The sequence below is a fragment of the Micrasema longulum genome, unplaced genomic scaffold (assembly GCF_059751315.1).
Source record: "Micrasema longulum isolate JH-2025_06_02 unplaced genomic scaffold, ASM5975131v1 h1tg000571l, whole genome shotgun sequence".
Lineage (NCBI taxonomy): Eukaryota > Metazoa > Arthropoda > Insecta > Trichoptera > Brachycentridae > Micrasema > Micrasema longulum.
Genome location: NW_028277767.1, coordinates 694014 through 706077, shown reverse-complemented (window position 1 = coordinate 706077; position 12064 = coordinate 694014). Strand labels below are relative to the sequence as shown.

The 12064-nt window shown below is 30.9% G+C and overlaps 1 protein-coding gene and 1 long non-coding RNA gene across 4 annotated transcripts in view; both read right to left on the bottom strand.

Annotated features, from left to right (window-relative positions):
- spir (spire type actin nucleation factor) overlaps positions 1 to 12064 on the bottom strand; it is a 264272-nt gene that overhangs the window by 147961 nt on the left and 104247 nt on the right. The window lies entirely within an intron of this gene.
- Positions 7041 to 9256, bottom strand: LOC148280530 (uncharacterized). Its single transcript, XR_015822575.1, has 3 exons — positions 9007 to 9256; positions 8516 to 8606; positions 7041 to 7686 (listed from the first exon to the last, which is right to left on the bottom strand). It is a non-coding gene; the product is annotated as an uncharacterized LOC148280530 (long non-coding RNA).

Sequence of the window (12064 nt, the reverse complement as noted above, 5' to 3'; positions counted from 1 at the left end):
CTATTTGGTATCCATTCTACAGGACTCATATTGACCTTATCGAGTCTGTCCAACACCGTTTTCTAAGAAAAGTGGCATGGTTGCTCGGATTACAAAGGGGTAATTATTCCTATTTCGAAAAAGAGCAATCTCTTAATCTGTCTTCATTGGAGAGACGTAGAACTGAGATGGACCTTATATGCATTTTCAAAATACCTAATGCTAAAAGTGATGTCCCATCTCTGTTGCAATCAATTTCTTTTTATGTTCCCAATCATGTCAAAAGAAGTCAAAATCTGCTATTTATTAAATCTTCTAAGAGCAACTTTTGTTTTTATGCCCCAATGTCCAGAATGTATAAATTAGTCAATTCATCACACGACTTGGAATTCTTTGGGATAGATCTTTCGGCTTTTCGTAGATCTCTTCGCGACTAAACAGTGTGGGATGAAGTTGGATTGGCATGGTTTAGCTCGAAGTATTATGTCTTTCGTTTTTTTGAATATATTGTAAACTATTATTGTTTTGCCCTTGTTTGTCTTTGCTACATAGTTTTATGTTCTTTTTGTTCAGTTTCTTGTATTTATGTTTCTTCGTGTAACGGTTGTAATTAGCTTAGGCCGTATATACGAGTATAATAATTAAATGAATAAGTTCCGTAAAAAGAAATTGTACCGTATAATATGTTAACAAAAAAAAAACAAATTACTAGCAACACTCATAGACATACAAACAAAATAAAACTGAGTAAGCAGTTTTTTTTAATCGATTGTTATTTTTTTAAATAAAAAAAAACGATCCAATTTTTTTATTCAGCCATTTTTTGGCGTAATTGTATTAGACCAAAAAAACCCATCAATGCTTGAATTTTTAAATGGGGAAAAAACTGGCTCATTGTTTTTTTTTTTGAGATATTAATGATATCTTCTCTCCTAAATTAATACATTAAAAGTTATCAATATCGGGCCCGTTGCCTCTTCAGAGGAAACGCGGTCTGACTTTTCTTCACACAAAAATATTACCATATTGTCTCTCAGGATTGTGGGACTAGAGCAGAGATTTTTTATACACTGTAGATATTTACCATTGACGTATCTGATTCGTTTTTTTGGTAAATTGTTTCTTACGGGAGTTAGGACTATCCAAAAAGCAATAAAAGCGTTAGTTTTATCTGACGCCTTCGGACGTACGGTATACAAATACGATAAAAAAAAATAAAAACAAAAAAATAAACAACACAGAGAATTTTATTTCGATAATTTTTCTCAAAAAAAAAATCGGTTCGGTTTTGGGGTGCGTAGAACGGGACAACAAAACGTTGATTTTCGTCAGATATAATCAGTCCGACGTGCAGTTGCCCTTTTCGCACAGTATCGGGCATTTTCGAGAGAGTGACAGAAAAACAATACCTTTTCATCAAAACTGTCTGGCACCCCATATCCTCTTAAGCTTGGGTTTCCTAGGAAAACGGTGCCGATATCTTAACGGCCGTACGAACGGTGATGCGGTGAACGGCCGCCGAAACGGTGACTAGAGAGTGGTTTCCTAGGAAAACGTTGTCATATCTGGCGGCCACGGCAGCTTATCTGTCAAAAATATGCCCTAGAATGCGATCTGTCATATTTGTCGTTATTTATGAATAGTTTGTCACAGTTTTATTTAATTTTAAACATTTTCGAAGGCATGCGACCCTTTCGTGCACGAAAATTGTATTAAAAAAAGAGTCAACTCTTTTTAAGATTTTTAAGACAGTGAATTCAAGGAGAAATACTGTTTTTCGAAGGAAAATATGAGGCGCATAATTACTCTAGTAAAACTCGATTTGGAAGGACACAAACGAGATGAGAAAATACCAGTAGAACTCCAGGGCCTATTTGCTATTCGGTACTGGGGTAGTAATGAGGTATGTAATGAATAATATGTAATTTTGGCAATATGTAAGTATCGTTTCTGTCAATTCATTTGACAATTTTAAATACGTAAATGTTTAATGCCTATAGATATTAACTTTTGATAAATCTTCCAGATTCAAGACGACTCTGCTGATATACACGAATTTAGTCACCAAACTATTTCAACATCAACATCAATTGGCATGAAAAACACCGGACTATATTATAATGAAGCCAGTGTCCAGAACAAATGTAGTTATATCCGGCTTATTTTGTATGAGAGGATTTCTTAAAGTTATAGGTGCAATAGATTTTTTTTGTTAAATTTATTAATAACAAATTTAAATACAATATTGAATACAATTTTTTACATTTTTCAATTACATATATTTACATTAACGTTTCCCATTACGTAAAAGAAATAAACAATTCTTGTGCACATAATGGGGAGTGACGTCTTATAATAGATTATTTTATTTTAATCAATATTATTTTTAGAATAACATAAATAAATTACAAAAAAGATATTAACGATGTTTTCAATCAGTGTTACATAAAGAAGAATTATAGATGTAATTTTTTACTTCTTTCTTAAATATATTGTATTCCTGACTGTACTTTTTATTATCTTTGTTCATTTCATTAAAGAAAAATATTCCTCTGTAAGTATAATGATGTTGTGCAGTAGTTGTTTTTAATTAATTTAATCCATCACAATAGATCTTCACAGGTTGCAGTGACGTCAGGAGTTTGTATACAAGGCCTACTTCACAATATCTTTGAAATCCGATAATAATGCTATTAACAAAAAAGGCTCTTGAATTGTTTCAAACAGATAAAATATTACTCCCTAGTTTACCTCACCCTTTAGATAATAGTAGAACTTTATTTTTCAAATTTGATCCTGTACTTACATTTAATTAAGTGTGTTTGCAATAATTGGATCAATTCAAAATAATCCTCATTTAAATGATTTCAGTATAATATTAGATGCTCAATTTCAACATTCGAAATTCATTAATGATCTTGAAAAAAAAACCTAGATCAAATTTGGGCACATGATATCATACAAAGTCCTATATCCAAGCAACATTCTAAAACAAAATGTATCCCTAGAGTTAAAAGTTTTTAATGAGAAAACAATTGGTGGGTTTAAAGTGCGTAGCGCCTAAAAATCCAGAACTGTTTGTAGAACCCGAGAGTACTCTAGATTTTAAAAGTATATTTTGTAGATGGTGGAAGATTGTAAATGGGTAAAGTGTATTTGAATTTCAGAGATTCAACAATCTTCACAAGGAACCCATTAGAGAAGATAGTGTAGATCATAAAAATTTTCCAAGAAACATGTCCCTTTGGTTAAAAACTTGGAGACTCTCAATACCTGAGAGTTAGTCTCTAGGTGTACAAAAATTTAAATCCCCCATTACTACATTGGATGCGTTTTCAATGTTGATCCTATATATATTTTCCATGCATAAAGTAGAATATTTACTCTTGAGTAAATTTCAAAACGATAACTTAGAAGCGAGGTTCGGCTGTTATCGTCAAACGAGTGGAGCTTATTATTGTATTATTTATTTGCAAGTCTTAGAGAGTGAGAGAAAGCTTTGATTTAAATGTGCTGTAATATTGCTGGAGTGGAGTGAGGTTTTGGTAGGTATGTGAATATGAGAGTTAGTGTATATGAGTGTGAGGGTGGGTTTGTGGAAAGGGTGAGTGTGTGTTTGATACAAGTGGATAGAAACATCTTAAATTTATAATGTAAAAACAAATATATGATTTATAGTTTTTATAATATATGTTTAGTCTCTCTGATTTGATGTTATATGTTAAACTTTTAAATAGTATTCCTTGAGTATGTTGGATTTATAAATAAATATTTGCAATTTGTAAAATATCATAATTACTTATAATCACATCTATATAATAACTAATTTTAGTTTATTTAATCCTGTAATTATTGTTATTAATATCATACTAAATGGGATATGATAAGGTTTGCTGACTATATTGCTATGGTTGCTGAAAGTGAAGAAGAACTGCAAGAGCCCTTACAACTATGGAAAGCATTCTTCAAAATAACTACAGTATGAAGATAAATAAAGACAAAACAAAGCTACTGACTGTAGGCCGAATGCAACACCAGATAAGAGTAGTGATGTCGGGAATACCACTAAAGAACACCAAGGAGTTTCTCTACCTCGGGAGCAAAATAACTTTGGGACGGTTGGTCTAAGAGCGAGGTCGACAGCCGTATACATCAAGCTAGACTTGCATTTAATAAAAGGTCCAAAATAAAAGAATCAAATAATATAGACCTAAAACTAAGAATACTCCTAATCAAGACCTATTTATGGAGTATCTTGATGTATGGCTGCGAGACATGGTGCCTATCCGAAAGAGATAAACGGAGACTAGAGGCTTTTGAGATGTGGTCCTATAGAAGACTACTAGGAATTTCCTGGAGAGACCACATTACAAATGAGGAGGTTTTCCAAAGAATCGAAGGTGGAAGGCACCTGCTCAGGACCTTGTCCGAAAGGCGAGCGAGATGGATCGGTCATGTAATACGTCAAGAAGGCCTGCATGTGCAATGGAGGGGATGACCGGGGGAACAAATTCTAGGGGATGCCCACGCCGAGAGTACCTGGAGGACCTATTAGAGGACGTGCGCTGCTCATCATATGTTGACTTTAAATGAGCCGCACAAGACAGGGAGGAATGGAGGAGAAGAATGAAAGGAATTGCTGCCAGCCAATCCCAGGATTGAGACCAGAGAAGAAGAAGATCATACTCAAATAATTTTAAAAAATACATTACATAATAATTTATAAAATAAAAGGTGTATGTTTTTGATTAAATAAAAATAATATATGCAATAACTACATTTTTATTTGTAACTGATCTTGGTGCGTTCTATTCCTTCACAGGGCCAATTTCTAGTGTTTTAGTGAACAAATCATGATATCCTGTAAACAGAAATAAGAGAAAGAAATATTTTTTTCTTTTATTTAGGAAACATTAAGTACTATTACATAGTTTTATAGTATGCAAAATTTTATGTAAATTATGTTTTTAATACCTCTTATGAATACACACATTATTGTTATTCCATTTTGTATTATAATTTTATATGTATTCTTCTCCTTTTTGTAAATCATGAGAAATGGAGTTTATACTCACATAATATATTCTCTATTGCATAATATTTATGTAAATTTAAGATCATAATGAAAAATTCTCAAACGATAACGATACTAAAACGATTTCTTGTTTAGCATTAGGTCTTATACCCATATATATGTAACTCATATAATATTTGTACTTTGATACAAATATGAACCAAACTTTTCTTTTTTAAATATCTCTTTGTAAAACAAAAGAACCAGAATTCACTTTACTTTATGTTTTCTTTAATATTCATTTATGAACTTGTAAATATTATAGTAACAATTTATACTGGAACATCAGAACTTAATATTGCTTACTTTATATAAACTCTACAGATTTCTTCTGAAAAATTACAATCATTATACACTTACTTCTTACAGACACCATAATATATACTTATAACTTTCATATGTAATAATATACATAACTACAAACTGTAAGTTCGAAACCAAAATGTCTTCAGCGTTTAACTAATAATTTATGTACCCCACAACACAGTATTGTATAACTTTTAACTCTTTAGGAATATCATCTGCTCCCTATCATACAAGTATATGTCCAACCTCTTTGAATCATAATTAAATTCATTTTATTAGTCTGTCAAAATATAATATAGTATTTTACATAGTAACAACAAACATAAAGAATACATTTGTCATTACAAAGCAGACATTGTTATCAATTCATTATTACTCTATTATAGCTATGTAAATACTCACCTAGAATTTGCATCCATAATTTGGAATCCACAATACATTACTTATATTGACAGGCTGGAGAAAGTACAACATATTTTTTAAAACATTTGAATTTCTGATGCTTTCTTACATTTCGTGAGATTACTTAGCATTAGGTCTTATACGCATATATTATATGTAACTCATATAATATTTGTACTTTTATACAAATATGAACCAAACTTTTCTTCTTTAAATATCTCTTTGTAAAACAAAAGAACCAGAATTCACTTTACTTTACGTTTTCTTTAATATACATATATAAACTTGTAATAATTGTAGTAACAATTTATACTGGAACATCAGAACTTAATATTGCTTACTATATATAAACTGTACAGATTTCTTCTGAAAAATTACAATTATTATACACTTACTTCTTACAGACACCATAATATATACTTATAACTTTCATATGTAATAATATACATAACTACAAACTGTAAGTTCGAAACCAAAATGTCTTCAGCGTTTAACTAATAATTTATGTACCCCACAACACAGTATTGTATAACTTTTAACTCTTTAGGAATATCATCTGCTCCCTATCATACAAGTATATGTCCAACCTCTTTGAATCATAATTAAATTCATTTTATTAGTCTGTCAAAATATAATATAGTATTTTACATAGTAACAACAAACATAAAGAATACATTTGTCATTACAAAGCAGACATTGTAATCAATTCATTATTACTCTATTATAGCTATGTAAGTACTCACCTAGAATTTGCATCCATAATTTGGAATCCAAAATACATTACTTATATTGACAGGCTGGAGAAAGTACAAAATATTTTTTTAATATATTTGAATTTCTGATGCTCTTTTACATTTCACTTGAAAGACCTTTATTCTTTCTTTTTCCACTGCTGGTTTTATATTTTTAAACTTATTTGAATTACTTTTAGAATAGCATTTAAAAATAATATATTGCTTTTTTTACCACAATATGTTATTATTTTTTTAAGATGTTTTTTTAAATTAACTTAAATTTATTGTCTTTTTTTCTTTAAATATCTCTTTTTACAAAGAGATATTTAAAGAAGAAAAGTTTGGTTCATATTTGTATAAAGAACTAATATTTTATGAGTTATATGTATATATATGAGTATAAGACATAATGCTAAACACGAAATCATTTTAGTATAGCATACTTGAGGATTTTTCATTATAATCCTAAATTTACATAAATATTATGTAATAGAAAATATATTATGTGAGTATAAACTACATTTCTCATGATCTAAAAAACGGAGAAGAATACATATAAAATTATAATACAAAATGGAATTACAATAATGTGTACATTCATAAGAGGTATTTAAAACATAATTTGCATCCAGGTAAAAATAGTTTGCTCATATTTATTAGTACATTTTTGTTTTTATGATCAGTATTATTCTGGGAAGTGTTCATTTCAGGGGAGTGTCTGCCTTCCTGGAGGTGGATCTGGTGAGTCCGAAGTAAGTACTGCTGTGGGTATGGTGTCATTGGATTTTTCCATCACAATAGTGAAGGTAGATTTCAGAAAGTCTTGTCTCCCGTCTGTTCTACATTGTATGGCGTTCTGGAATGGTCTTCTGTGGCAGTCAGTAAATATAAATACGTGGCTCGTGTTGAGAAGTTCTTTGTGGATAAAGGTTTTCTTTGGACTGTGGTGGATGCCTGGTGTTTGTCTGATGTCTGCGAGTCTGAGTCGTAGGTCGTTGACGAATGTCCCCTTGTCCTTGCATGTTGAGGCAGTGAAGAAATCGCTCGGGAGCCTGGTAATTTCTGCTGGCAAACATTTGAGTTCGACTCGCACAGCAAATCTAGTAGTACTATCGGGAGAGTATCTACCCTCTCACTACTCGTATCTTGATCTGCACTTGGGTGAAAATAATTTTGTAGTATGTACTTATTCTGAAAATAAAATTCACAATGAATATACAGGAAAGTTATTGCAACCTACCTTATGTATCTAAATAAGAACTTATTACTGGTGTTTATGGAGTTGCTATAAAACTAGTTTGAACTTGTCTCAAATATAAATGGGAGCTCATTTACATACCATATTATTTAATTGAATTCGGTGATAAGAATCCTGGAACAAATGTATTAATAAGTCCCAAGTATGTCTACATTTAATCGTTTTTCTGTGCCATAAGTTTACTCATTAAAAACAATGTTTTGAGTATGTCCAAATGTTTGCAGACAGGCTGGATTTCCTCCCTAGGGAGTTATCTAGTTCTAAATTTGTTGCAACAGAGAGGGAAAACATTTTCGAGAAGGTAATATGGAAGTCTAGGCACTTACAGGGCTTATGCTCTGTCATAGGCTGGTTTAAGTAGGCATTTTACACATTGTAACATTCTCCATTCTGCCTATGTTTTAACATCACATTTCCTCAACTCTTCCATCTGTTTTCTTTTGTGAAGTAAAAGAGCTGAAACTTTTATCATTTGGGTGAGATTTATTCGCCTGAACCAATTCACCTACGACACAAATTCAGTATTCCCTACTCAAAAATGTTTTCCCTCTCAGTTGTAACAAAAATTGTTTATATTGGTGACTACTCTTTGGTGTTTGTAGCTTTCTAGAATAAATAAATGTAATAATTAATGCAGAAAAAATATTATAGTAATGTTTATACAAGAATTACATTGGTATACTTATTTGTATCCATCGACAAATTTGTTGTATTCATTTCATGTTCAAAGGGCATATTTTATTTAAAATTCATCAAACTTACTCTGTTAAGATTATGTTCCAGGCATTTTTCTTGGCTCTTTAATATTCATGGAGAACTCCTTATTTTAAATCACACCCATGTGACTTTTAATCTGAAATGTTGTGTGTTATTTCATAAAATGTCAACTTCAAAATAGGTTAGGATTTGGTAAGGTAACCTAATAAAAAGTTTGATAATGTCCTTACAAGACAAAATGCGTCACATTTTACACCCTTGTAAATAAAAAAAATAAAAGGATAATTGAATCCAATAAAAGCATTTTACTTTGGATACCTTACGAAATTTTAATATAGAATTCAACCAATTATCTGCAGACACAATAAATAGGTTAGGATTCCTTGGAATCTATTACGTATAAACAATGTTATAATAAATGTTTTGAATTAGAAAAATAACATTATGATAGATGCTTAGCTTTTTTCTTGTAGCTTATAAACATTTGCTCTGTTATTTTTATATGATTCTATTGTTATTTACATTTTAGTACATACCTGATATTTCAAGCGTTGTCCCGATATTTCTTCACGAACTTTGTTTCAACTCGACTTTTTAATAGTCTTTGCCCTTCCATTACATAAATCGTCATGATTTTTACAAAATTAATCAATATTTCGTCATTTTCAACATTCCGCACCACGTTTGCACTCATTTTGACAGCTAAACGGTAACCGCTTCGCGACAAAAACCGTTCGAAAACAGTTCGCACCGCTGTGACGGCCGTCCTGCAAATGGCGGCACCGTTGCTTCGACGTTACGTTCACGGTCAACGCTCTCTAGGAAACCGGCGCCATTGATTTACATAGTCAACGTTTTAATGACGTCATCCGCCGTCCCGTGACGGCCGCTTTGTGACGGTACCGCTGTCTTAGGAAACCATAGCTTTAAATAGCAAATAAAATATGGGGCAACGACGAAAACGGCCTCATTGTATCAGAAATTATACAAAAATTGCGTCATATACTGGATATTTTTTATGTTCGTTATATCATTAAGTATTAGTTCGATGCAATTGTTTATAGCTTTATCTAGGACCCCGCGAACATTATCTAGGACACAACACGTTTGTAACGAATTAAAAAATGTTATATACAATAGGTATGCAGAAATCAAAAAAGGAAACTAGAACATAAGAAACTGAAACAAAGATAATCTAATATTAGATTTATTTGGACAATAATAAATATTAAAGTTGATACCTTTTCTAACGCTGCCCATATTTTCTAGCTGACTCAATTAAACAAACATTGCAATTGCGTCTCGTGTCGCGGTCAGGCGGACCTCTTGTTAAGGGTCTCCGAATTCGGATGTTCGATACTCCGGTGTTGCTGGTACCGGTTTTGTACGAACTCCGCAAAACAAACGGCTCCGGTCTGCCCAAACCAGCATCAGCAGTGGGTCAAGTCTCGAGATGGTGCTAAGTAAGCCATCGGAACATTACAGTGTTCAGTGTTAAAGCTTGACGTATTATTATTATCTAAACCTAGAACTATCGAGTATGACCCAATTGAAATAACAAAAATACCGCGCAACCAAAAAAAAAACAACAATAATATGAATACAAGCACGTATGAATTGTAGTTTTAAAAAACCCCATGTAAAAAATATAAACCTCCCTTTACCGTCTAAATTTTCTATAAAATAAAAGGGCTCATACTTTTTTATGAAATCGTAATAAAAAAAAAATAGACGCTTTCATACGACAGATAACAAAATCAGTATATAGTTTTTTTTGTGGACCCCTTAAAAAGACTTTTATGTTGACTTATGGGGCTGAATATTACGATTCAAGTATAGTCGGGTTGTGGTCCCGTGGTAATGTTGCGGATTCCAGACCAGAAATTCGAGGTTTGCTTTTCGCTGTTCTTTATTCTTATCTCCGACACGATTATTTACGGAAAATAACAACAAAATTGAAATAGTTGGATTAATCAAATATAAGAAGAAAAAAAAAGAATAATGATTCTAGTATCGATTGTATATTCAATATCAGTACTTTTAATGCTCTTATAGGGGCGATATATTATTTGAGTCATGTTTTTTTAAATACTTTATAAAAATTAATGAAATTAGAATTGTTTACAGCTAAACAAAAATCAGCATTTTGAAATTTCATTTAAATGTTCTTTTATTGCAAATAACTTTACAGTCTCAAGAATAATAATGCGAATTTCAAAGTTGACATATAAATGCACACAGAAAAATCTATTAAAAAATCGAAGCGCTGAGAAATCGAGAAATCTTCATATTTCAAAATTATATAACTTTTCCGCTTTAAAAGAAAGAAGTACCGCGTTCAATATCAGGATTCGCAACAAAACAAGTCATTATTCATTAAATCATTATAAAACAATAAAACGATAAAAAATTACATTACAATGTTTTACAACCACTACTAATAGATCAAAATGTAACTCGTTAAAAATATTACGAGTGCCAATAACATGCGCCAACAAATAATATGGTAAAAGGTGATAATTGGTACCGTTTTTTCCAATACACACTTATATTTACGTCTCTTAACAACTGGTAAATAATTGCCGTTATAAGCGTCAAATGCCGAGCACCTCGAAAATCATTAATTGGTGGTTTAGATTACGCGCAGGTATAGAGTAACAACAAATAATTATTTTTTACGAGTACACTCATTCGATTGGCGCACACATTAATGAACTTGGTAATGAAAACATATGAATTAAGGTTATGTAATGTGCTCTATCATTACAACACGCGAATGCCAAATAATCATAGAGTAATATTATAATATCGTGAGGTTTTTTAAACATTAATTAAATTTTAAAAAAACAAGCTGATTATACTAATGCAAACAATATGAAATAGTAACAAACGCTAGCAAATAGTTTATATAACCGACTTTTCTGTGTTCATCTCCACTATATGCAAATCCCACTATATGTATGTTATTGTTATTAGTTTACTGACGAAGATACAAGTTGGTAAGTGGTTATTTTATTTATTTATTTTTTTATTATTTTATTTGGGAAATCAACAGTTCTACATACATATTTATAGTAAACAAACATATAAAGTGTATAAACTCAGAACTAATAACAGATTTCCACAAAGTATACAAAGTTAGTAAAGAAAATATATTACATATTGAAAAAACACCTAAGTTTATACATATAACGATGTTATTTTCATGTACACGTAAATATTTTTCAATAATCAAAGAATTTTTGTTTATTTTTTTAAGAACAGTAAGTTAAAATACAAAACGTACAAAAACTTCCTATTTCCTAACATTTATTCAAATATTTGACCACAAAGTATATGCTTCAAATATTAATAAAATAAAATAGGTTGATGGAAAATATACTGGTTGTTTTCTGAGGTTATTTTAATGAAACAGAGTGCCCAGGACAGAAGGTTATTCATGGTCAAGTGTTATGTGACGAGATTATTAAGTTTTAATAGATAAAATAAAATTATATGAAATATTTTTATTTTTAAAATAGGTTTCAGACGTTTTATTATATTGTGTAAATCAAATTTACCTTTTTATTTTCTGTATTTTTCATAGTTTTTGTT